At 39.8% G+C, this 26553-nt stretch overlaps 1 long non-coding RNA gene across 1 annotated transcript in view; it reads right to left on the bottom strand.

Annotated features, from left to right (window-relative positions):
* Nucleotides 1-26320, bottom strand: part of LOC114671712 (uncharacterized) — an 88745-nt gene extending 62425 nt beyond the window's left edge. Inside the window, exons 1-2 of the long non-coding RNA XR_003721739.2 lie at nucleotides 26191-26320; nucleotides 23402-23467 (exon numbers count right to left, since the gene is read on the bottom strand). This is a non-coding gene — a long non-coding RNA (uncharacterized LOC114671712). The remainder of the gene's footprint in view (nucleotides 1-23401; nucleotides 23468-26190) is intronic.
* Nucleotides 26321-26553: the final 233 nt, after the last annotated feature.

Here is a 26553-nt window from a genome sequence, read left to right as displayed (position 1 = left end):
TCCATTTTGAGTTAATTTTTGTATACAGTGTTAGGTAAGGGTCCAACTTCATTCTTTCGGCTATTCAGTTGTCTTAGGACCATGTGTTTAAGTGACTACTTTTCCTCATTGAATTGTCTTGGTACTCCTTTAACAATTTGAAAAGATGGAGCACCATAAAATCCTATGTTTTCAGAGTTGGAAAAGACCTTGGGAATCTGTATTGATCATACTTCTTAGGTGCAGACAACTGAATAGTTGGACTGAATAGGACTACAGACACATAGCACCACAGCTAATTATTTTAATTTTTTAAAGTAGAGATGAGTTCTTTCTATGTTGCCTAGGCTGGTATTGAACCCCTGGCCTCAAGTGATCCTCCTGCCCTGGACTACCAAAGTACTGGGTGATAGGTGTGAGCCACCATGCCCAGCATACTATAGCTATTTTAATTGGGAAAAAATTTATAAATTGTTGTTGTAACAAAGAAAGACAGAGGCTTAAGTCTATTCTCAAATTTGGCTACACATTGGAATCACCTGGGAGCTAATGCCCATGCCTCGCCTCATATCATAAATCAGATGTTTGCAATAGAACCCAGGCATTGATATATTAAATAGTCTCCTCAGGTGATTCCCATAAACAGCTAAGATTGAGAATCAGTACTCTAGACTGAGCCCTTAGGAGTAACATCTAGACCCACATTGCTGAACTGGCCCAATGAGGAAGCTTTTTGGCAAGCTGCAGCCACTACTGACAACCCCAGAAACACTGCCACTGTGGTTATCTGTGCTAGCAAAAAATGTACAGTCATTGGCCAGGCTATTCCCTTAGGCAGCTCTTTCTGAATCAAAGTCTTACATAGGTGCATCTGAATGGTAGATCCTATCACATGCCCTCACCCTAATGGTAAAGTAACCTTGGAAAATAGTTTATTTAGATTTTTCAATTGGAAGGTGAGATTCACAATATGAACTATTAAAATGTGATGAGAATGTTAAAAAATTTTTTTTTGGAGCAAATAAGAAAAGTAGAGTCAATTGGTTGGTTACAAACCTGGATGTGAAGAATTCGATATCCTGAGCAGACCAATAACAAGCATCGAGATTGAAATGGTAACTTAAAAATTACCAACACAAAAAAGCCCAGGACCAGATGGATTCACAGCAGAATTCTACCAGACATTCAAAGAAGAATTGGTACCAATCCTTTTGACACTATTCCACAAGATAGAGAAAGAAGGAACGCTTCCTAATTCATTCTGTGAAGCTGCATCACTCTAATACGAAAACCAGGAAAGGACATGACCAAAAAAGAAAACTACAGACCGATATGCTTGGTGAACATAGATGCTAAAACCCTTAACAAAATACAATCTAACTGAAACTAACAACATATCAAAAAGATAATCCTCCATGATAAAGTGGGCTTTACACTAGGGATGCAGGGATAGTTTAACATATGCAAGTCAATAAATGTGATACACCACATAAATAGAATTAAAAACAAAAATCACACGATCATCTCAATAGATGCAGAAAAAACATTCAACTAAATACAGCATCGCTTTATAATTAAAATCCTCAGCAAAATTGGCATACAAGGGACATACCTTAATGTAATAAAAGCCATCTGTGACAAACCCACAGTCAACATAATACTGAATGGGGAAAAGTTGAAAGCATTTCCTGAGAATGAGAACAAAACAAGGATGCCCACTCTCACCACTCCTCTTCAATATAGTACTGGAAGTCCTAGCCAGAGCAGTCAGACAAGAGAAAGAAATAAAAGGTATCCAAATCGGTAAAGAGAAAGTCAAAGTATCCTTCTTTACTGCCAATATGATTGTTTACCTTGAAAACCCTAAGGGCTCCTCCCGAAAGCTCCTAGAACTGATAAAAGAATTCAGCAAAGTTTCAGGATACCAGGTTAATGTACACAAATCAGTAGCTCTTTTATATGCCAACAGCAACCAAGCAGAGAATCAAATCAAGAACTCAACCCTTTTACAATAGGTTAAACAAACAAACAAACAACTTAGGGATATACCTAAAAAGGAGTTGAAAGACTTTTACAAAGAAAACTACAAAACACTGCTGAAAGAAATTATAGATGACACAAACAAATGGAAACACATTCCATGCTCATGGATGAGTAGAATTAATATTGTGCAAATGTCCATACTGCTAAAAGCAATCTACAAATTCAACACTATCCCCATCAAAATACCACCATCATTCTTCACACAGTTAGAAAAAACAATTCTAAAATTCGTATGGAACAAAAACAGAGCTCACATAGCCAAAGCAAGACTAAGAAAAATAACAAAGCTGGAGGCATCACACTACCTGATTTCAAACTATACTATAAGGCCATAGTCACCAAAACAGTGTGGTACTGGTATAAAAATAGCCACATAGACCAATGGAACAGAAGAGAGAAACCAGAAATAAACCCAAATACTTATAGCCAACTGATCTTCGACAAAGCAAACAAAAACATAAAGTGGGGAAAGGACACCCTTTTCAACAAATGATGCTGAGATAACTGGCTAGCCACAGTAGGAAAATGAAACCAGATCCTCATCTCTCACCTTATACAAAAATCAACTCAAGATGGATTAAGGACTTAAACCTAAGACCTGAAACCATAACAATTCTAGAAGATAACATTGGAAAAATCCTTTTAGCCATTGGCTTAGGCAAGGATTTCATGATCAAGAACCCAAGAGCTAATGCAATAACAACATAGATAAATAGCTGGAACCTAATTAAACTAAAGAGCTTTTGCATGGCAAAAGGAACAAAAAAGCAGAGTAAACAGACAATCCACTGAGTTGGAGAAAATCTTCATAATCTATACACTTGACAAAGGACTAATATCCAGAATCTACAACAAACTCAAAACAGTAAGAAAAAACAATCCCATCAAAAAGTGGGCTAAGGACATGAATAGACAATTCTCAAAAGAAGATATACAAATGGCCAACAAACATATGAAAAAATGCTCAACATCACTAATGATCAGGGAAATGCAAATCAAAACCACAATGCAATACTACCTTACACCTGCAAGAATGGCCATAATCAAAAAATAAAAAAAACAGTAGATGTTGCCATGGATGTGGTGATCAGGGAACACTTATACACTGCTGGTAGGAATGTGAACTAGTGCAGCCACTATGGAAAACAGTGTGGAAATTCCTTAAAGAACTAAAAGTAGAACTACCACTTGATCCAGCAATCTCACTACTGGGTTTCTGCCCAGAAGAAAAGAAATCGTTATTTGAAAAAGATACTTGCACATGCATGTTTATAGCACAATTCACAATTGCAAAATTGTGGAACCAACCCAAATGCCCATCAATCAAAGAGTGGATAAAGAAACTGGCATGGGGGTCTGTTCCAAGATGGCCGAATAGGAACAGCTCCGGTCTGCAGCTCCCAGCATGATCAATGCAGAAGATGAGTGATTTCTACATTTCCAACTGAGGTACCTGGTTCATCTCACTGGGACTAGTTGGACACTGGGTGCAGCCCATGGAGGGCAAGCCAAAGCAGGGCAGGGTGTTGCCTCACTGAGGAAGCACAAGGGGTTGGGGGATTTCCCTTTCCTAGCCAAGGGAAGCCATGACAGACTGTACCTGGAAAAACGGGACACTTCCGCCCAAATACTAAGCTTTTCCCATGGTCTTAGCAACTGGCAGACCAGGAGATTCTCTCCTATGCCTGGCAGGTCCCACGCCCACAGAGTCTTGCTCACTGCTAGTGCAGCAGTCTGAGATTGATCTGCGAGGCTGCAGCCTGGTGGGGGGAGGGGCATCTACCATTGCTGAGGCTTGAGTAGGTAAACAAAGCAGCTGGGGAGCTTGAAATGGGCAGAGCCCACCACATATCAGCAAGGCCTACTGCCTCTATAGACTCCGCCTCTGTGGGCAGGGCATAGCTGAACAAAAGGCAGCAGAAACTTCTGCAGACTTAAAAGTTCCTGTCTAACAGCTCTGAAGAGAGCAGTGGTTCTCCCAGCATGGCGTTTGAGCTCTGAGAACGGACAGATTGCCTCCTCAGTGGGTCCCTGACCCCTCTGTAGCCTAACTGGGAGGCACCTTCCAATAGGGGCCGACAGACACCTCATACAGGTGGGTGTCTCTCTGGGAACGAAGCTTCCAGAGGAAGGATCAGGCAGCAATATTTACTATTCTGCAATCTTTGCTGTTCTGCAACTCCGCTGGTGATGCCCAGGCAAACAGGCTCTGGAGTGGACCTCCAGCAAACTCCAACAGATATGAAGCTGAGGGACGTGACTGTTAGAAGGAAAACTAACAAACAGAAAGCAATAGAATCAGCATTAACAAAAAGGACACCCACACCAAAACCCCATCTGTAGGTCACCAACATCAAAGACCAAAGGTAGATAAAACCACAAAGATGGGGAGAAACCATAGCAGAAAAACTGATAATTCTAAAAACCAGCGTGCCTCTTCTCCTCCAAAGTATTGCAGCTCCTCGCCAGCAATGGAACAAAGCTGGATGGAGAATGACTTTGACGAGTTGGCAGAAGTAGGCTTCAGAAGGTTGGTAATAACAAACTTCTCTGAGCTAAAGGAGCATGTTCTAACCTATCACAAGGAAGCTAAAAACATTGAAAAAAGGGTAGACGAATGGCTAACTAGAATACAGTGTAGAGAAGACCTTAAATGACCTGATGGAGCTGAAAACTACGGCATGAGAACTTCGTGACACATGCACATGCGTCAGTAATTGATTTGATCAAGTGGAAGAAAGGATATCTTTCCACTTCACTGACTGAAGATCAAATTAATGAATTAAATGAGAAAACAAGATTCAAGAAAAAAGAGTATAAAGAAATGAACAAACCTCCAAGAAATATGGGACTATGTGAAAAGACCAAATCTATGTTTGATTGGTGTACCTGAAAGTGACAGGGAGAATGGAACCAAGTTGGAAAACACTCTTCAGGATATTATCCAGGAGAACTTCCCCAACCTAGTAAGGCAGGCCAACATTCAAATTCAGGAAATACAGAGAACACCACAAAGATACTCCTTGAGAAGAGCAACTCCAAGATACACAACTGTCAGATTCACCAAAGTTGAAATGAAGGAAAAAATGTTAAGGGTAGTCAGAGAGAAAGGTCAGGTTACCCACAAAGAGAAGCCCATCAGACTAACAGCGGATCTCTTGGCAGAAACTCTACAAACCAGAAGAGAGTGGGGGCCAATATTCGATATTTTAAAAGAAAAGAATTTTCAACCCAGAATTTCATATCCAGCCAAACTAAGCTTCATAAGTGAAGAAGAAATAAAATCCTTTACAGACAAGCAAATGCTGAGAGATTTTGTCACCACCAGGCCTGCCTTACAAGAACTCCTGAAGGAAGCATTAAACATGGAAAGGAACAACTGGTACCTGCCACTGCAAAAACATGCCAAATTGTAAAGACCATTGAAGCTAGGAAGGAACTGCATCAATTAATGGGCAAAATAACAAATGAACATCATAATGACGGATCAAATTCACACATAACAATATTTTTTTTTTTTTTTTTTTTTTTGAGACGGAGTCTTGCTCTGTCACCCAGGCTGGAGTGCAGTAGCTGGATCTCAGCTCACTGCAAGCTCCGCCTCCCGGGTTTACGCCATTCTCCTGCCTCAGCCTTCCGAGTAGCTGGGACTACGGGCGCCTGCCACCTTGCCTGGCTAGTTTTTTGTATTTTTTAGTAGAGACGGGGTTTCACCATGTTAGCCAGGATGGTCTCGATCTCCTGACCTCGTGATCTGCCCATCTCGGCCTCCCAAAGTGCTGGGATTACAGGCTTGAGCCACCGCGCCCGACCTACACACATAACAATATTAACATTAAATGTAAATGGGCTTAATGCCCCAGTTAAAAGACACAGACTGGCCAATTGGATAAAGAGTCAAGACCCATCAGTGTGCTGTATTCAGGAGACCCATCTCATGTACAGAGACACATATAGGCTCAAAATAAAGGGATGGAGGAAGCTCTACCAAGCAAATGGAAAACTAAAAAAAACCAGGGGTTGCAATCCTAGTCTCTGATAAAACAGATGTTAAACTAGCAAAGATCAAAAGAGACAAAGAAGGCCATTACATAATGGTAAAGGGATCAATTCAACAAGAAGAGCTAACTATCCTAAATATATGTGCACCCAATACGGGAGCAACCAGATTCATAAAGCAAGTCCTTAGAGACCTGCAAAGAGACTTAGACTCTCACACAATAATAATGGGAGACTTTAACACCCCACTGTCAATATTAGATCAACAAGACAGAAGGTTAACAAGGATATGAACAAGGACTTAAACTCAGCTCTGCACCAAGTGGACCTAATAGACATCTACAGAACTTTCCACCCCAAATCAACAGAATATACATTCTTCTCAGCACCACATTGTACTTACTCTAAAACTGACCACATGATTGGAAGTAAAGCACTCCTCAGCAAATGTAAAAGAACAGAAATTTTAACAAATTGTCTCTCAGACCGCGGTGCAATCAAATTAGAACTCAGGATTAAGAAACTCATTCAAACCCACACTACTATATGGAAACTGAACAATCTGCTCCTGAATGACTACTGGGTACATAACGAAATGAAGGCAGAAATAAAGATGTTCTTTGAAACCAATGAGAACAAAGACACAACGTGCCAGAATCTCTGGGACACATTTAAAGCACCGTGTAGAGGGAAATTTATAGCACTTAATGCCCAAAGAAAAAGCAGCAAAGATCTAAAATTGACACCTTAACATCACAATTAAAAGAACTAGAGAAGCAAGAGCAAACACATTCAAAAGCTAGCAGAAGGCAAGAAATAACTAAGATCAGAGCAGAACTGAAGGAGATAGAGACACAAAAAAACCTTCCAAAAATAAATGAATCCAGGAGCAGTTTTTTTGAAAAGATCAACAAAATTGATAGACCACTAGTAAGAGTAATAAAGAAGAAGAGAGAAGAATCAAATAGATGCAATAAAAAAATGATAAAGGGGATCTCACTACTGATTCCACAGAAATACAAACTACCATCAGAGAATACTACAAACACCTCTATGCAAATAAACTAGACAATCTAGAAGAAATGGATAAATTCCTGGACACATACACCCTCCCAAGACTAAACCAGGAAGAAGTTGAATCTCTGAATAGACCAATAACAGGCTCTGAAATCGGGGCAATAATAGCCTACCAACCAAAAATGTCCAGGACCAGATGGATTCACAGCCAAATTCGACCAGAGGTACAAAGAGGAGCTGGTACCATTCCCTCTGAAACTATTCCAAACAATAGAAAAAGAGGGAATCCTCCCTCACTCATTTTATGAGACCAGCATCATCCTGATACCAAAGCCTGGTAAAGACACAACAAAACAAGAGAATTTTAGACCAATATCCCTAATGAACATCGATGCAAAAATCCTCAATAAAATACTGGCAAACCGAATCCAGCAGCACATCAAAAAGCTTATCCACCAAGATCAAGTCAGCTTCATCTCTGGGATGCAAGGTTGGTTCAACATACAGAAATCAATAAATGTAACCCATGACATAAACACAACCAATGACAAAAACCACATGATTATCTCAATAGATGCAGAAAATGCCTTCAACAAAATTAAACAGCCCTTCATGCTAAAATCTCTTAATAAATTAGGTATTGATGGGACATATCTCAAAATAATACACACTATTTATGACAAACCCACAGTCAATATCATACTGAATGGGCAAAAACTGGAAGCATTTCCCTTGAAAACTGGCACAACACAGGGATGCCGTCTCTCACCACTCCTATTCAACATAGTGTTGGAAGTTCTGGCCAGGGCAATCAGGCAGGAGAAAGAAATAAAGGGTATTCAATTAGGAAAAGAGGAAGTCAAATTGTCCCTGTTTGCAGATGACATGATTGTATAGTTAGAAAACCCCATTGTCTCAGCCCAAAATCTCCTTAAGCTGATAAGCAACTTCAGCAAAATCTCAGGATACAAAATCAACGTGCAAAAATCACAAGCATTGCTATACACCAATAACAGACAAACAGAGAGCCAAATCATGAGTGAACTCCCATTCACAATTGCTTCAAAGAGAATAAAATACCTAGGAATCCAACTTACAAGGGATGTGAAGGACCTCTTCACAGAGAACTATAAACCACTGCTCAATGAAATAAAAGAGGACACAAACAAATGGAAGAACATTCCATGCTCATGGATAGGAGGAATCAATATTGTGAAAGTGGCCATACTGCCCCAGGTAATTTATAGATTCATTGCCATCCCCATCAAGCTAACAATGACTTTCTTCACAGAATTGGAAAAACGACTTTAAAGTTCATGTGGAACCAAAAAAGAGCCTGCATAGCCAAGACAATCCTAAGGCAAAAGAACAAAGCTGGAGGCATCATGCTACCTGACTTCAAACTATACTACAAGGCTACAGTAACCAAAACAGCATGGTACTGGTACCAAAACAGAGATATAGACCAATGGAACAAAACAGTGGCCTCAGAAATAATACCACACATCTACAAACATCTGATCTTTGACAAAACTGACTAAAACAAGAAATGGGGAAAGGATTCCCTATTTAATAAATGGTGCTGGGAAAACTGGCTGGCCATATGTAGAAAGCTGAAACTGGATCCCTTCCTTACACCTTATACAAAAATTAATTCAAGATGGATTAAAGACTTAAATATTAGACCTAAAACCATAAACATCCTAGAAGAAAACCTAGGCAATACCATTTAGGACACAAGGCATGGGCAAAGACTCCATGACTAAATCACCAAAAGCAATGGCAACAAAAACCAAAATGAACAAATGAGATCTAATTAAACTGAAGAGCTTCTGCATGGCAAAAGAAACTACTATCAGAGTGAACACGCAATCTACAGAATGGGAGAAAATTTTTGCAATCTACCCATCTGACAAAGACCTAATATCCGGATTCTACAAATAACTTTTACAAATTTACAAGAAAAAAAAAAAAAAAAAACAACCCCATCAAAAGTGGGCAAAGGATATGAACAGACACTTCTCAAAAGTAGACATTTATGCAACCAAGAGACACATGAAAAAATGCTTATCATTAATGGTCATCAGAGAAATGCAAATCAAAGCCACAATGATACCATCTCACACCAGTTAGAATGGGGATCATTAAAAAGTCAGGAAACGAGAGATGCTGGAGAGGATGTGGAGAAATAGGAAGGCGTTTACGCTGTTGGTGGGAGTGTAAATTAGTTCGACCATTGTGGAAGACAGTGTGGCGATTCCTCAAGGATCTAGAACCAGAAATACCATTTGACCCAGCAATCCCATTACTGGGTATATACCCAAAGGATTATAAATCATGCTGCTATAAAGACATGTGCACATGTATGTTTATTGCAGCACTATTCACAATAGCAAAGACTTGGAACCAACACAAATGTCCATCAATGATAGACTAGATTAAGAAAACGTGGCACATATACACCATGGAATACTTTGCAGCCATAAAAACGGATGAGTTCATGTCCTTTGCAGGGACATGGATGAAGCTGGAAACCATCATTCTCAGCAAACTATCACAAGGACAGAAAACCAAACCCTGCATGTTCTCACTCATAGGTGGGACTTGAACAATGAGAACACTTGGAGACAGGGTGGGGAACATCACACACCAAGGCCTGTTGGGGAGTACGGGACTGGGGGAGGGGTAGCATTAGGAGAAATACCTAATGTAAATGATGAGTTGATGAGTGCAGCAAACCAATATGGCGCATGTATACCTATGTAAGAAACTTGCACGCTGTGCACATGTACTCTATAACTTAAAGTATAATAATAACAAAAAAGAAACTGTGGTATGTATGTATATACATATATACATGTATATATGAAGGAATACTACTCACCCATAAACAGGGATGAATTACAGCATTTGCAGTGACCTGGATGAGATGGCAGACTATTATTCGAAGCAAAGTAACTCAGGAAAGGAAAACCAAACATTGTATGTTCTTACTGATATGTGGGAGCTAAGCTATGAGGACACAAAAGCATAAGAATGACACAACGGACTTTGGGGACTTGGGGGGAAGAGTGGGAGAGGGGCAAGGAATAAAACACTACAAATACAGTGCAGTGTATACTGCTCGGGTGATGGGTGCACCAAAAGCTCACGAATCACCACTAAAGAACTTACTCATGTAACCAAATACCACCTGTACCCCAATAACTTATGGAAAAATAAAATAAAAAAATAAAAATAAAGAAAAAACCTGGATGTGCATCAGAGTTACCTGGAAAAATTTGCAATAATAAAGATTCCCAGGCCACATCTCTGGAGAAGTTGATTCAGTAGGTGTGGGTGGGTTCTGGGTTCTGTAAGATTTGGAAATTCTGGGAGTCCAGTCTTCCACTTTGAATATCTATTTCCGCAAGCAGAAGTCTTTCACTTCTAATCAGGGATAAAGCTTTCTGTTTACATATTTACAGAGAAGCAACAGAGTGACAGATTCATACTAAAGCATAAATGACCGGGATCTTAAATACAAGCATGGTGCACAGGAGGAGGGCAGGAAAAGGGGTCTAGATTGGTGAATGTCAGGAATATGGTATTTCTTGATCTTCTGGGATGGCCATTATTCACCCTTGGAAGAAACATACAGTTAGAAAAATCATTTTCAATATTTGGAAACATTTATTTGGCAAATAAAAACAATCCCTTTTTCTTTTTTCTGTTTTTTTTTTTTTTTTTTTTTTGAGGCGGAGTCTCACTCTGTCACCCAGGCTGGAGTGCAGTGGTGTGATCTTGGCTCACTACAACCTCCACCTCCTGGGTTCAAGTGATTCCCGTGCCTTAGCCTCCTGAGTAGCTGGGATTACAGGTGTACGCCACCACACCCAGCTAAATTTTGTATTTCTTAGTAGAGACGGGGTTTTGCCATGCTGACCAGGCTGGTCTCGAACTCCTGACCTCAGGTGATCTGCCTGCCTCGGCCTCCCAAAGTGCTGAGATTACAGGCATGAGCCACCGCACCTGGCCACCCTTATTATTTTCATGATAAAACAACTGCAAATAAAGCTAAATAGAATCTTTCAGCTGGTGGGGGATGCAGAAGGTAGTGATTTTTGTTGTTTTTGAGTCAGAGTCTCGCTCTGTTGCCCAGGCTAGAATGCAGTGGCATGATTCAGTGCATGATTCTCACTGCAACGTCTGCCTCCCAGGTTCAAGTGATTCTTAGGCTTCAACCTCCCGAGTAGCTAGAATTGCAGGTGCCTGCCATCATGCCCAGCTAATGTTTGTATTTTTAGTAGAAATGGGGTTTCACTGTGTTGGCCAGGCTGGTCTTGAACTCCTGACCTTATGTGATCCACCTGCCTCTGCCTCCCAAAGTACTGGGATTATAGGCATGAGCCACTGAACTTAGCCAGAAGGTAGTGATTTCTAAGCTGAGTATGTGTAGAGGCCATCAGAATCTCTGTGGGGGTATGTGTATGAGATTTTCATATTTATCTGAATAAGGCGTGTCTTAAAAAAAGTTGAATAACACTGCCCTAAACCAACTGGATCTTTCTTTCTGGGGAAGAGAAGGTGTGAATTCAAAGCAAAGCAGGAGGAGGTGAGTCCTCTGTTGGCCACAGATTCTAGCAGCTTCCCCTGGTGCATGGCAAATGAAGGGCTTTCTCCAAAAGATTGTAATTTTAAAGTACTCCCTGGTGTCTTCAACATAAAACTTAAAAAAAATTATTGGAGCCACTCGGCTGTAGCCCAGGTGATCGTGGCCTCTTATTTAATGCGCTGTATGTTCACCATGTCCTAGGTCAGGCCTACTTCAAATCGCACCTTCCGGGAAAGCTCATTGCTTTTTATCAACAGCTTGATTTACGACCAGCGAAAATCCATAGCCCTCTGTGACCCTTCTAAAAAGCTTGCCTTTCACATCTTGTCCTCTTCAGAGGGAATAAAACACTCTAATTTCTTCTATCAGTGCATTGGCTAGAAGCACTACCTTCACCAGTAGTTTCTTTGAGAGAGACTTGGGCTGAGGGTGAGAGACCCCAGAGATAGGGCTGGTCTCACAATGTACCGAGACCAATATGTAAGAGCCTGTTCTCTGCAGAGAAAACACAAACAGGAATTTGTACACAATCACAAAGGCAGCTTAGGCTGGCAGACAGTACGTTCTGAACCTTATTGGTTCTCATAACCTGTCTCCATATGTTTTCATAACCTTAGGACTGTTATGTCATGAGGGGGAAGGTGGGGGAGGAAAGATTGGCCAAAAAAAAAAAAAAAAAATCAGTTAGGTATTTAATTTGTTGGAAATAGTTCCCTACCAGTATGATAAATCATTGCTAACAATTATTAATCCAATTGAATCTTTTAAGACTGAAAAATGGAGTTACCTATGGTGTGGTGTTTCCTCTGTGTTTGTCTAACTATATGTCAGGCAGCTAGCAGGAAATCATAATGGAAAGGAATCCAAATCAAACAGAATCTCCTCTATCCCTCTCTCAATCTCCTTTATCACTAGTCTAGTCAAATTATACCGAAAAATCAAGTGTTAATTACAGAATTAAGGTGCGGAAAGACTATTTTACATAGCCAAAACCAGGAGCAGTGATGAATTAACTTTAGTTGCTTGGGATTAAAAAGAGAATTTGAATGAATACCTGCTAAAGCTGGAAATGCAGTATTTAATTGGAAAGCCAGCTTCCTACAGCAGAAGGATGAAGAGAGGGAGCAGCTGTGGCTGGCTGTGTCCTCCCAACTGCTGCTCTGACAGCTAGGAGGCACAGGCTTATAGTGATAGGTTCCCATCCCCTCAGAAATGGGGGAAGGGGCTTGTCATGGCATCTCATGTCTGTAATCCCAGCACTTTGGGAGGCTGAGGCGGAAGGATTGCTTGAAGCCAGGAGTTTGAGACTAGCCTGGGGCAACATAGCAAGACCATGTCTCTACCAAAAAAAAAAAAAAAAAAAAAAAAAGGAAAAGGAAGCTGCTACCTCTGGAAATACTGAAATGGTGGTAGAGCACCTCTCAGGTATAGAAATGCAAACATAGCATTATAGGAGATCCTGTAAAATGTCAGGAAGGATTGATTGGCAAAGACTGAAATAAACGCCAACGCTTATGTTGGGAAGGAAGAATGCAGTGACGGACATTTTCATGTAGTGCTAGTGGGAGTACAGATTGCTGTGATCTTTCTGGAGGGCACTTAAACTGTTTTATCAAAACTTCAAATGTGCATTTCCTTTGATCCAGAAATTTCATTTGTAGAAATTTCTTGAACAAATAAAGATGTATGTCCAAGGATGTTCATTCCAGTATTTTTACAGTAGGGAACTAACTATGGAAAGAATTGTTAAGTTAGTTATAGTGCATTCATACACAGGCATACTACATAACCATTATAAATGATATCTGGAAAGATGTAGAGAAAAATGTTATCAGACGTTTTCTTCCATATAGAAAAATTTCAGGGTTTTTTTAAATAAGAGGAAAAGAAATTCAGGAGAACTCCTTACCCTTCAATGATTGCAAAATAAAGCTATTTCCCTTCTTTAATATTAGGGCTACACTGTGAGGCACGTATGCTAAGGATTAAGAAAGGTACTTGTTATAGTTTTCCCATTTAGAGGAGAAGCCTTGAGTAATTAACTCAACTCTTGGAGTCAAGAGACCATTAGAGAGTTCTGCTCAGGGAAAACTCTAGCAATTATGTGTTTAACAAAGCCTTAGAGTGCTTTGCTAACAGTGGACATATTAAAGTTATTTATAGAATAAATGTACATGCAATGAATGAATGAATGAATGCAGTGAATGCCTTGCAGGGATAGAAGGGACAAGATAAACCATCAAAACTCTCATTCTACAAATGAGATACTGAGAGTGGGCAACTAGAGACTTGCACAGGTGCACACAGCTAGTAGGTGGCAGTGACAGAACTAGAGTCCAGGGCCCCTGACCCTTAGCACTCAACACTGCTAACATCTGTTGTGACTTCACAGCATCAAGAAGGAGCTGTGGTGTGTCAGATCCCTTCTGTCTCCAAGCCAAGTCCAGTAAGGGCCACTGGATGCAATCACTAGCTGTTGGCTGTGGTTCAACTTAGGGCTGCTGATAACCACAGTATTTCGTGCGTGGATGATTCCCAGTAAACATTGATGGTAATAGTGGTGGGAATGCTGTTTCTTCTGCCCTGGGAAGAGACACACTGAATATCTCCTACACATCATCCAGGTCACCTGTGACTGCAGCCACTGAAAGCAGTCAGGGTGCGCTGAGGTTTGCAGCTGAGGAAGTGCAGTGTTCTCTTTCCTCTTGAAGGATATACCCCTAGCAAAGTCCTAGAGAACGTAGTTTTCTACTGTTTTAATATTCCTTCCCGTTATTCCCCTTTTCCACCTGTTACATTTCCTTCTCCTTACCTCTTTCTTCCCATGTTTTCCAAAAACCTCCCAGCACATATATCAAAGGACTATAAATGGCATCAAATAAATCTATGGTTCTTAAACCGTATTAAAGTGTTTTATTATGGAAAATTTCAAATGTACACAAAAGTAGCAATCATGCCTATGTCCATATTACTTACCCTCATCAATTGCCCAAAATTTGCCAAACTTGTTTCAACTATTCCCCCTTTGAACTCTTCCTTTTGAGTATTTTAAAGCACATCCTAGGCACCATTGAATCTCTGAGAAGAAATTTTTAAAAAACACAATCTCTATGCCATTAGCAAACAAACAAATTAACAATAATTCCATAATATCATCTAACGTTCAATTCATGTTCAAGTTTCTCCAGCTACCTCAGAAATGTATTTTTATAATTACTTTGACTCAAACAAAACAAGGTGTAGGTCTATTGCACTTGGTTGATATATTTCTCAAGTTTAAAAAAAAAAATCTATCAATCATGAACTTACCTATTTTATTGAGTAAAATTTACATAACATAAAATTAGCCTATTTATTTATTTATTTTTGAGACAAAGTTTTGCTCTTGTTGCCCAGGCTGGCGTACAATGGTGCAATCTCAACTCACTGCAAGTTCTGCCTCATGGGTTCAAGTGATTCTCCCACCTCAGCCTTCAGAGTAACTGGGACTACAGGTGTGTGTCACCACGCCTGGCTAATTTTGTATTTTTAGTAGATACAGGGTTTCACCATGTTGATCAGGCTGGTCTTGAACTCCTGACATCAGGTGATCCATCCACCTTGGCCTCCCAAAATGCTGGGATACAGGTGTGAGCCACTGCACCCAGTCAAAATTAGCCATTTTAAGGAGAACAGTTCAGTGGCATTTAGTATACCCACAAAGCTGTACAAATACCACTTATTTCTAGTTCCAAAACATTTTCCTCACACCAAAAGGAAACCCAAAGCCCTATTCATTAAGCAGTTGCTTTTTCATTCTCCCCTTCCACCAGCTCCTGGCAACCATCAATCTGCCTTTTGTTTCTACGGATTTACCTATTCTGAATATTTCATAAAATAGAATTATAAAATACACGTCTTTTTGTCTGGCTTTTTTTCCCTTAGCATGCTTTTGAAGTTCATCAATATTGTAGCATGAATCAGTACTTCATTCCTTTTTATGGCTGAATATTTCACTGTGTATATATACCACACTTAATACATTAATTTGTTGATGGATGTTCTCACACTGCTATAAGGGCGTAATTTATAAAGGAAAGAGGTTTAATTGACTCACAGTTCTGCATGACTGGGGAGGCCACAGGAAACTTACAATCATGGCAGAAGGGGAAGAAAACACGCTCTTCTTCACATGGCAACAGAGAGAAGAAGAATGAGTGCCCAGTGAAGGGGGAAGTCCCTTATAAAACCATCAGGTCTCGTGAGAACTCAGTCACTATCATGAGAACAGGATGGGGGAAATGGCCCTCATGATTCAATTATGGTCCTTCCCAGGACATGTGGAAATTATGGAAACTACAATTCAAGATGAGATTTGAGTGGGGACACAGTCAAACAATATCAATGGACATTTGGGCTGTTTCCATCTTTTGGCTATGGTGAACAGTGCTGCTATAACATGCATATACATGTATTTGTTTGAATACCAGTTTTCAATTATTTTGGTTATATACCCCAAAGTGGAATTGCTGGGTCATATGGTAACCTTGTTTAGCTGTTTGAGGAGCCACCAAACTGTTTTCCACAGAGGTGGTACTATTTTACATTCCCATCAGCAATGTATGAGGGTTCCAAATGTCTCCACATCCTTGCCAGCACCTGTTATTTTCTGTATTTTTGAGCATAGGAATCATACTGTGTGGAGTGGTGTGAAGTCGTACCTCCTTGTGGTTTTGATGTGCATTTCCCTAATGAGTAATGATGCTGGGCATCTTTCATGTGCTACTTGGCCATTTATATATCTTATTTGCAGAGATGTCTATTCAAGTCCTTTGTCCATTTTAGAAATGGACTGGGTTGTTTGTCTTTTTGTTATTGCTGCCTTTTAAAATCTAATAGTTTTCCTGACTCCTCTCCTTTCTCATGCTATTTATTTACTGAAAGAACCAGGTCATTTGTCCTATAGAATTTCCCTCATTCCCCACTTGGCTGTTTACTCATGTTATTTGTGGTGTAATTTAACTAGTTTTTCTATCCTCTTACTTCCTGTAAAGAGATAATTTAGAAGCAGAGGCTTGATTAGATGTGTGTTGTTATTTTGTGGGGGTACTTCACAGATGGTAAAGGTCCATGCCATTTCTAGAGCATTACAGTGAGAGGCACATAATACCTAGTTGTCCACTTTTTAATTATCCCCACTGTATGTTGAGGAACCTAAGGTTCTGCAGGGTTGCTTAAGGACCCTGAAAATGTTTAATTCGAATTTTGTTTTAAAAACACACAATTGACCATTGTCTTCTGGACTTCCTTAGGCTGGAGAGGAAGCCAAGTAGGTGAACCCCTGCCCTCCAACCTCCTTCAGAGTTGCTATGCATTTGTGTATTTGGGTTCTAGGTAAGATTTCATCAGAAAAAGTACTACACTAATTTTTAAAAATATAAAATAAAATGAACATATAATAAAGTGCATCCCTTCTAAAACGTTAGCTGATTATGTAATTCCATCATAAGTGGGGACTTTGGAAGACAGCAAGACCTTGAACTCAAAGGGAAGAAAGTTATTTAATGAAGGAATAGGTACATTTAATGGGAGACATGGTGGAATCTTTTTGGTGTCCCTGAAATCATACAACAAGGGAATCATAGTCTTCCCAGATTATACTCCCCAGATTGCCTCCCATTCATATCATATGTTCCTGCCTCATTAAATGAAAGTGGACTTTTAATAAAAGCAATTCACATTTTACAGTACAGCCCAAAGTTTTATGAGAGAACCACAATAAAAAATGGAAGATGATGTGGTAAGAATGTCTGAGAACCTGGCAATTGCCTCTAGTGTAGTATACAGTTGCCCTTCAGACGTCTTTTGCTGGAAAGATCTCTAATTCTGGTCACAAGAAAAGATCCTCTATCTTTCTGACACAGAATATACACACTTTTTGTAATACCTTAAATCAAAACCTGATAGTCCACTAGGCTCTTCCCTTGGCATTCTATTAAAATTGAGCTCCTCTCTGTAACTGAATGTTGAACACACCAAGGTGATGGATAGTGCATCAGTCCCTGTCCCCAGGATTTTGGAGGCAAAGTCTCCAACCTTCTTGTGGCTAGAAGGAGATTTATGAATCTTTGCCTCAATTCCAGTTTAATCCTCAAGTGTCTGCTTTTAAATTGTCGAAGGCCTGTAAAGTCTGCCCTTCATGAAAATAGGAACAGCAGGATGGACACAGAACTGGATCACATTGTAAGAAGACAGAGTGATCACTGAGTCCCCGTATTTCTTCTGGGATGAGAAGACTTCAGTTCTAATTACCCTGTTCTTCTGCTCTGTAGTATTGTTTTCAGACTAGAAGATTTTGCTGGTAGAAGGAACACTTTAGCCAGAGTCACTGCTTATTCACTGAATACAGTTATGCGCCATGCAATGATATTTTGGTCAACAATGAACCCCATATATGAGGATGGTCCCATAGGATTATAATTGAGCTGACAACTTCTTATCATCTAGCAACATTGTAGCCGTTGTAACATCTAGTGCAACACATTACTCATGTGTTTGTGATGATGCTGGCATAAACAAACCTACTGCCATGCCAGCTGTATAAAAGTATAGCACATACAATTCTGTACAGTACATAATATTTGATAATGATAATTAACTAGGTTACTGGTTTATATATTTACTATACTATATATTTTTTACTATTAGAGTATACTCCTATTTTTAAAAAAAAGTTAGCTGTAAAACAGCCTCAGGCAAGTTCTTCAGGAGATATTCTAGAAGAAGGCATTGTTATCACAGGAGACGGCAGCTCCATGTGTGTCATTGCCCCTGAAGACCTGCCAGGGGGACAAGATGTGAAGGAGGAAGACAGTGAAATTGCTGTGTAGGCCTAGACTAATGTGTGTTGCTTGTGTCTTAGTTTTTTTTTTTTTTTAAAAAAAACAAAGTTTAAAAAGTAAAAAACAAAAATAAAAAATTTAAAAATTAGAACAAAGCGGTCAGGCGCGGTGGCTCACGCCTATAATCCCAACACTTTGGGAGGCCGAGGCAGGCAGATCAAGAGGTCAGGAGATCGAGACCATCCTGGCTGACACGGTGAAACCCCGTCTCTACTAAAAATACAAAAAAATTAGCCAGGCGTGGTGGCGAGCCCTGTAGTCCCAGCTACTCGGGAGGCTGAGGCAGAAGAATGGCGGGAATCTGGAAGGTGGAGCTTGCAGTGAGCCGAGATTGCACCACTGCACTCCAGCCTGGGCAACAGAGTGAGACTCCGTCTCAAAAAAAAAAAAAAAAAAAAAAAAAGAAATTAGAACAAAGATTATAAAATAAGGATATAAAGAAATAAAATATTTTTTGTACAGCCGTATATGTGTGTTTTGAGCTAAATGTTACTGCAAAAAAGAGAGATACATTTTTTTAAGTTTCTAAGGTAAAAATGTTACAGTAAGCTAAGGTTAATTTATTATTGAAAAAAATTTAAAAATCAATTTAGTGTCGCCTAAATGTACAATGTTTATAAAGTCTACAGTAATGTACAGTATGTCCCAGGCTTTCCCATTCACTCACCCTCACTCACTAACTCACCCAGAGCAAATTCCAGCCTGCAAGCTCCATTCCTGGTAAGTGCCCTATACAGGTGTGCCATTTAAAAAAGCTTTTTATAAATGTTACCATACCTTTTCTATGTTTAGATATGTTTAGATACAAAAATATTTACCATTATGTTACCGTTGCCTATGGTATTCAGTACGGTAATACGCTGTACAGGTTTGTAGCCTAGGAGAAATGGCTATATCATACCATCTAGGTCTGTCCTCACTCAGACAGGATCAAATCCCCACTGTACCCCTTGGTCACTGTCTGATTTTAGACCAATCACTTACGCTCTCTGTGCTTAAGTTCTTATCGTTATAATGGCAGCGGCTGCCTCACAGATTTGTGAAGAGTAAAAACGTTACCCCACGCCTACTCTTCGTAGCAGCGATGAATACATTGTAAGTACACTTTAAATGGTACACATTCATATATTGGAAACATGTTAATAACAGAAAAAACTTCAGCTAATATTTCTAAGTGTGAAACTAATGGTCAGTGAGGAATACCGGATTTTAGTTGACATTTTAAGTGTAGCACGTGCCTCACTCACGTTCCCCTGCGGGTCCTCTGGCTCGGATGATAAATATCGGTCTGTGGGAACTGACAGAATGGCTGCCAAAGATCTGGCAATAGGAAGGATCTTCTTATCACAGGCTGTGCTTCGAATCCTGGGGAATTTCTGTTTTCTTTACCGTTATCTCTTCCTTTACTTCACTGGGCTCAGGTTAAGGTCTACAGAGTTGATTATCAAGCACCTGACTGTAGTCAACTCTTTATTCTTAACCCTCTCAAAGAGTTTGGCAGACAATAGCAGCTTTGGAGTGGAAACCTTCCCTAAGTGATTTCAGATGCAAACTTCTTTTCTATGTTCACAGAGTAGGTAGGGGCGTTTCCACTGGCACCACCTGCTTCTGAGTGTCTTCCAAGGGATCACAATCAGTCCCAGGAACTCCAGGTGGGCAGAGTTGAAAGTAAAAGCCCCTAAGTACATTGGTTGCTCCATATTCCTGTGGTGGATCCTGTAAATTCTGGTAAATATCTTTTTTCCTATGTATGTGACTGGCAAATTGAGTAACAGAAACATCACAAAGACAAAAGATTTAGGATACTACTCTCCTGTTCGTCCTGACAAAAGCAGAGAGTCACTCCATGCCACATTGCTGCTGTTCCCAGATGTTTTATGTTTGGGAATCATGCCAGTGGCTCCATGGTTTTCATTCTTTACAGGCACGAGCAGCAAGTCCAATACATACATAGGACCAATATCCCCCCCAAATTCTTCCCTGAGTCCAGAGCTATCAAAATCATGCTCCTTCTGGTGACCAATTTAAAAAAAAATCATTTTATGCCCCCTTCTTCACCTTTCGTTTAGCTCTTTTTAATACTCCTAGTTGGCTGATGGTGCACTTTTCTGTAACAACCAAGTCAAGTTTCCCAAATGTCAGCCCTTTGTTCTTAGGAGTAGAGACTCCCCAGTGTATTCAAGCTTTGCTTTTTCTGGGTAAGTAAACCCCCTAATCTCAGAAATATGTGAATTATATGTGTTTGTACAATCTGCGTCTATATAGGTACACTCTATGATGTTCACACAATGATGAAATGACACCTAACCATGCATTGCTGAGAATGTATCCCCAACATTAAGTGACATATGACTGAAGTTCTATTATCATTGCTGACATCATCATCATCACTGTCCTCCTCCTCATCATCACCATCATCATCATTATGCCTGTATTCCAACATAATGTTGGAAGAGAGGACAATTAATGCCTCTGTTAACCTTCTGTAACTCAGAAGAAAAGGGCTGAGAAGCAAAGGAAGAAAAAGCAGCCAGTCCAAGGCTCAGACCAGCTGCTGGCCCCACAAACTCCATATGTACTGTAGGAACTTAATTGCCTTTTTAATTGCCCAGACAGAATTCTCATGGATTGGCCATGAGAATTTTGGCTTGATTTCACCAGCTTTTATTGAAGCTGATAAAAAGAACTATATACAATAAAAGTGAATTTTTAGACACAAATATCAAGGTTCATCAGCCCCCAAGCCCTTTCTCCAAGTCAGTCCCCAACTATGACTGTAAGCCAAGGTGAGCAGATACAGTTAAAAGAAAGGTCACCTCAGGCACACACACAAAATAAAACTGCATAGCAGGCCTTCTAGGGGCCTCCTCCCTATTCACCAAGGCTGTGTTCCTTATAATATAGAAATCATGCTTTGTGTGTACAGAGTTAGGTGTAAAATGTTCAATATGTCCAACAACTGGAGAAAACCTAAATGCTCAACAGTGGGAAGACAGGGAAGTATAAGTGAATTTTGAAACATTAAAAAGGATGCTGCAGAAAATGGATTGATGGGGAAAGATTTTCATGATAAATTACTTACAAAATAAGGCAGGGGGCATTTTACATATTTATACTATTTCTTTTAAGTTTTGGGTATGTTTAGTCTTGAAGGAACTATGTGTAGTTTATATGGGAAGAGAAAGGAGTTTCTACTATAAACCTTTGATATATTTGCATGGATTGGCTTATCAGGCTAGCTAACTGTAGAAGGCACAGACATTTTGGAGCAACGGGAATGAAGCAGAGAGTGAGAATGGCTCCACTTGGGAAGAGGAGAGAAAGGGCTTGGGGAACAAGCCTAGATCACACTTGGGAAGAAGAGGGAAAGGGCTTGGGGAACAAGCCTAGATCACATAGAAGCAGTACTGCCTGGTTAATGGGGGAAGGTGCAGATGGAAAAATTAGTGGAGTAAATGAAGGCTTGGTGTGATGCACCAAACTCCAGACTTTGAGCCTTTCTTAGTTTGGTCTAAGTATGTGGGGTAGTAGGGTAATGTCAGGGCCTGGGCTCCAGCTGACATGAAGTGGGATAGGAGTGACCCTGTGATGTTTCTATTTTGTTGTTATTGTTTTGACCTTTATATTCTTTCTTTAGCCTACTTGGTTCTGAGTGGGGAGACTTGACTGTCCCCTCTTGAGTATCTTAAAGCCCAGGAGTGATGCAACAAACATCAGCTAAAAGAAAACAAGTGGGTTCAGAGGGAGAGTGATAATGCGGACAACACATACGTGGATCCTTTTCTTCTTCTTTTTTTTTTTTTTTATTATACTTTAAGTTCTAGGGTACATGTGGATAACGTGCAGGTTTGTTACATATGTATACTTGTGCCATGTTGGCGTGCTGCACCCATCAACTCGTCATTTACATCAGGTATAACTCCCAATGCAAGTAGCAGTTCACTGCCCTCAATGTACTGCCCCAGGTAGAAGATGGGTTAGGATTCAGAGCCTAACATCAAACATTGGGTACTTTGTTTCAACAGGTTAAAAAGAAACTCATGGTGTCACTGCAAATATATCTGAAAGGTGTTGGCAGCTTCAAAGGGATTCATTAAGAGATTTTCTCATTAAAATACTTGGAAGTTTACTAAACTGCATAAAGGTGCTTTTATAAAAGCAGGCCCAGGAGGCATTTTAATAAAGACCTCCAGTTAGATAACTGGACCAAGAGAGCTGTGTTAAAGGCTTGGAAGGGAGAGCAGTTTGCTGTAACACATCTTCAAGGGTGAAGTTCCTAACCCTTCTCACCTTGACTTTCCCTTCTTTAAAATGGTAATAATAATAGCCAGCCTAAACTTGGTGCTGTGTGGAGTGCCTGTAGTCCCAGATACTCAGGAGGCTGAGGCAGGAGGATTGCTTGAGCCCAGGAGTCCAGCCTGGGCAACATAATGCAGACCTTTGCTCTAACAATAAATAAATAAACAGACAAATCAAATACTCAGCCTTACAGTGATGTTGAAAGGATTAAATACTATTTTTATTTATTTGTGAAAAAAGTCTATTATTAAATTGCAACTAATTAATGTTAATTCTTTTTTTTTTTTTTTTTTTTTTTTTTGAGACGGAGTCTCGCTGTGTCTCCCAGGCTGGAGTGCAGTGGCCGGATCTCCACTCACTGCAAGCTCCTCCTCCCAGGTTCACGCCATTCTCCTGCCTCAGCCTCCTGAGTAGCTGGGACTACAGGCGCCTGCCACCTCGCCCGGCTAGTTTTTTGTATTTTTTTAGTAGAGAGGGGGTTTCACCGTGTTAGCCAGGATGGCCTTGATCTCCTGACCTCGTGATCCGCCCGTCTCGGCCTCCCAATGTTAATTCTTTTATCGGTAATACAAAAGGTACTCAACATTACCATCTGAACCAAAATCTGTGGCACGTGGTTTAGAAAGATCCTAGGTTTTCTCTCGGTGACTCATACCTAAAAGACAAGTGATAGAAGAGGAAGGTTCAACTCAGCCCACTCCTCAAGGCTCAGAATGATGAAAATGGTGGGATGTTCAAGGAAGGAGGTAGTCAGAAGGTCAGAATTTGAATAAGAACGGAAATATTTTCTCATCCCCATCATGTTCAAGTGATACTTGGTCTTAAGAAGTGAAACCTATAAGGGCTGATAAAATTTTGGAGCTTTCTGAAAGAGTGCTCAAAAAGATAAGAAAGAAGAAAGGAGCCATTGTTGAAATGACATATACACACTGTAATAGTGAACCCTGGACAAAGAGATACACCATTATTGCAATTTGGCTTTCAGTCCAGAGACCAGTTCAGCCAAATACTTTGTTCATGCTTTTTAAAACTCAGTGGCGAGTACATAAAAATGTCTGCAACCCCGAAGAGGTTGTTAAATTCTTTCTTAAGAACAAGACAGAAAGGAGAAGTGATTTACTGGAGTAGGTTGCTGGGTTTGTTTTTTATTTTTATTTTTGCTCTTCTAATTCCCAAGCCCACAGCAGCCCATCTAGTTGAATCTTGATTTGTTTTTGTCTCATATGAATGTGAACATCCATCCTCCCAGCAGAAATGGTAAATAGCTGTACACGTCTCTGTCATGAAGTAGTCATAAATAACCATCATTTATGGGGCTGGTGGGAGGGCAACTTTTGAGCTTACAGAACTACCTGCAGAAACACTGTTCTGTGAAGTTTTTTTGTAACTGAAGGAGAGAAAACATTGATTTTTGTTGAGGTTGCTTAAAAGTATTATTTTAAAGTAATACATATATGCAGTTAAAAAAAAGAAGCTGCCATGTCATAGAATGGCATTAAATGAAAAGACTGTGTCCTGTGTGGCATCCACTTCTCTGCCCCAGTGGTATCCACTTATGGATTATAAGTTTTAGGTTACACAAATCATGCATGAATATGATTGTAAAAATTTCAAACCATACAGCATACAGATAAGCTTGAGTCCCTCTAGACCATCACTCCAATTACATTGCCCTTCTCAGAGGTAACTGCCATTGTTAACACTGGTTGGTTTTCTCCCAGATCTCTATGATCTTTATAAGTATGCATGTTTTGGTTTTTATTTTACAGAAATGGTATACCACATTTGTTATCTAGCGTCTTGCTTTTTTGACTTAACAATACATTTTGAATATCTTTCCATGTCAGTAAATATATCTTCATTTTGCTTCTTTAAACTGCTGTATACTATGAATGTGGGATAATTTATTTCTGTACAATAAACACTTAGATATTTCCAATTCTTCATTATTACAACATGGAGCTGCAATGAACATCATTGTCCCTACTTTTTGGTATATACATGAAAGTTTTTCTCTGAAATAGATAAAAAGTATCAATTTTCAGCTTGTAATCCCAGCTACTCAGGAGGCTGAGGCGGTAGAATCATTTGAACCCAGGAGTCAGAGGTTGCAGTGAGCCGAGATGGCGCCACTGCACTGTAGCCTGGTCGACAGAGTGAGACTCCATTCCCCGTCACCCCCCAAATTATCAGTTTTCAGCGATTTATATTTTTAGTTTTGTGGTTTTTTTTTTTTTTTTGAGACAGGGTCTCACTGTTGCCCAGGCTGGAGTGCAGTCACGCAATCTCAGCTCAACCTCTGCCTCCCAGGCTCAAGTGATTCTCCTGCCTCGGCCTCCCAAATAGCTGGGACTATAGGCACGTGCCACCACGCCCAGCTAATTTTTTTGTATTTTTGGTAGAGACAGAGTTTCGCCATGTTGGCTAGGCTGGTCTCGAATTCCTGGCCTCAAGTGATCCGCCTGCCTTGGGCTCCCAAAGTGTTGGTATTACAGGCATGAGCCACTGCAGCTGGCCTATTTTTAGTTCTTTTGTTGGCTAGTTATCGTGATCATTTAGAACAATATGCTAATTATTTATTTCTTGATTTACCAAATATAGATCTTATCAATTGACTTTTTACTATGAAAGATGAGGAATTTAGCTATATATATGACTTTTCATTCCCAAGTTTTATTAAATATATTTTTATTATTGGCTCTTCTGTTGATTACCACTTTATATAACACACTTAAGTGTCTAGTTCTTACACAGTCAACTTTAGACAATATCTTTTCATTCTCTACGATTAACAATGACGATACTAATATTTCTACTTCATCTGCTCTTCTCTTCTCCCAACCTGGGTCAGTTATAGTAATACTTTTCCTCTGTCCAGGTGTATAAATTTTCCATTCTATTCTATAATTATTTCATTATATATTATACAACCCTGCCTTCATCTTTTATGTGCTTTTGGGGCTACCAAATGCGCTGCTTTTACCTGTAAATTAAATCTTAATCACTCTCTTTTTTCCAGAAAGTCATCAAATTCACTACTGTATTAATGGATTCTCCCTTCTGTTCTTTTTGTCTATCTTTAATATTGTTTCAGTAAGAATTTGGATGAAGGGATTGTAAATGCATGAGTCCAGACATCCATCTTGAACCACACAAAGCAGGAACTTTTAAAAGATCCTCTTCAGTGTCACTGTTTCTTTTAAGGCATTTTCAACATTTCATAGCAGCCAGTTTCAGCAAACAAGGCAATTCGTAGTTTTTAATTAGCTAAAGACAAGTGAAAGTGATCTATAAACAAAACCACAGAACCAAACTTTAAACCCAGCAAAAATGGTGTTCATCACTGATTCTGTTACAAGATACAATTGAAAAACTTACCTCTAACTCTTATCTGTCATCTTGGATAACAAGGGGAGGGACTGGGGGAAACCCCAGTGATCATAACGGAGCTACGAAGATAGGTTGTTTAATGGCGCATGCTGTGCTGGGGCTGCCTCTGGGAACTGGCACTGCTCGCAGTCCATGGCAAGGCAGTGATTCCAAATTTGGAATCCAGGAATTCTGACACTTCAGAGCTGCATGAGTTTTCGCTACTTAATTTCTTAAGTTTCAGCTTCCTTGTCTATAAAGTAGGAGTAATAATAGTGTCGACCTCATAGGGTTGTTATGTGTATTAAACGAAAATACATGTAAATCATTTGGTTCAATGCCAACACATACTAAGCATTCAATAAATGTTAG

The sequence above is a fragment of the Macaca mulatta genome, chromosome 13 (genome assembly GCF_049350105.2).
Source record: "Macaca mulatta isolate MMU2019108-1 chromosome 13, T2T-MMU8v2.0, whole genome shotgun sequence".
NCBI classification, from domain to species: Eukaryota; Metazoa; Chordata; class Mammalia; order Primates; family Cercopithecidae; genus Macaca; species Macaca mulatta.
Note: the sequence above shows the minus strand (reverse complement) of the source record. Positions and strands in the feature narration are given on the sequence as shown.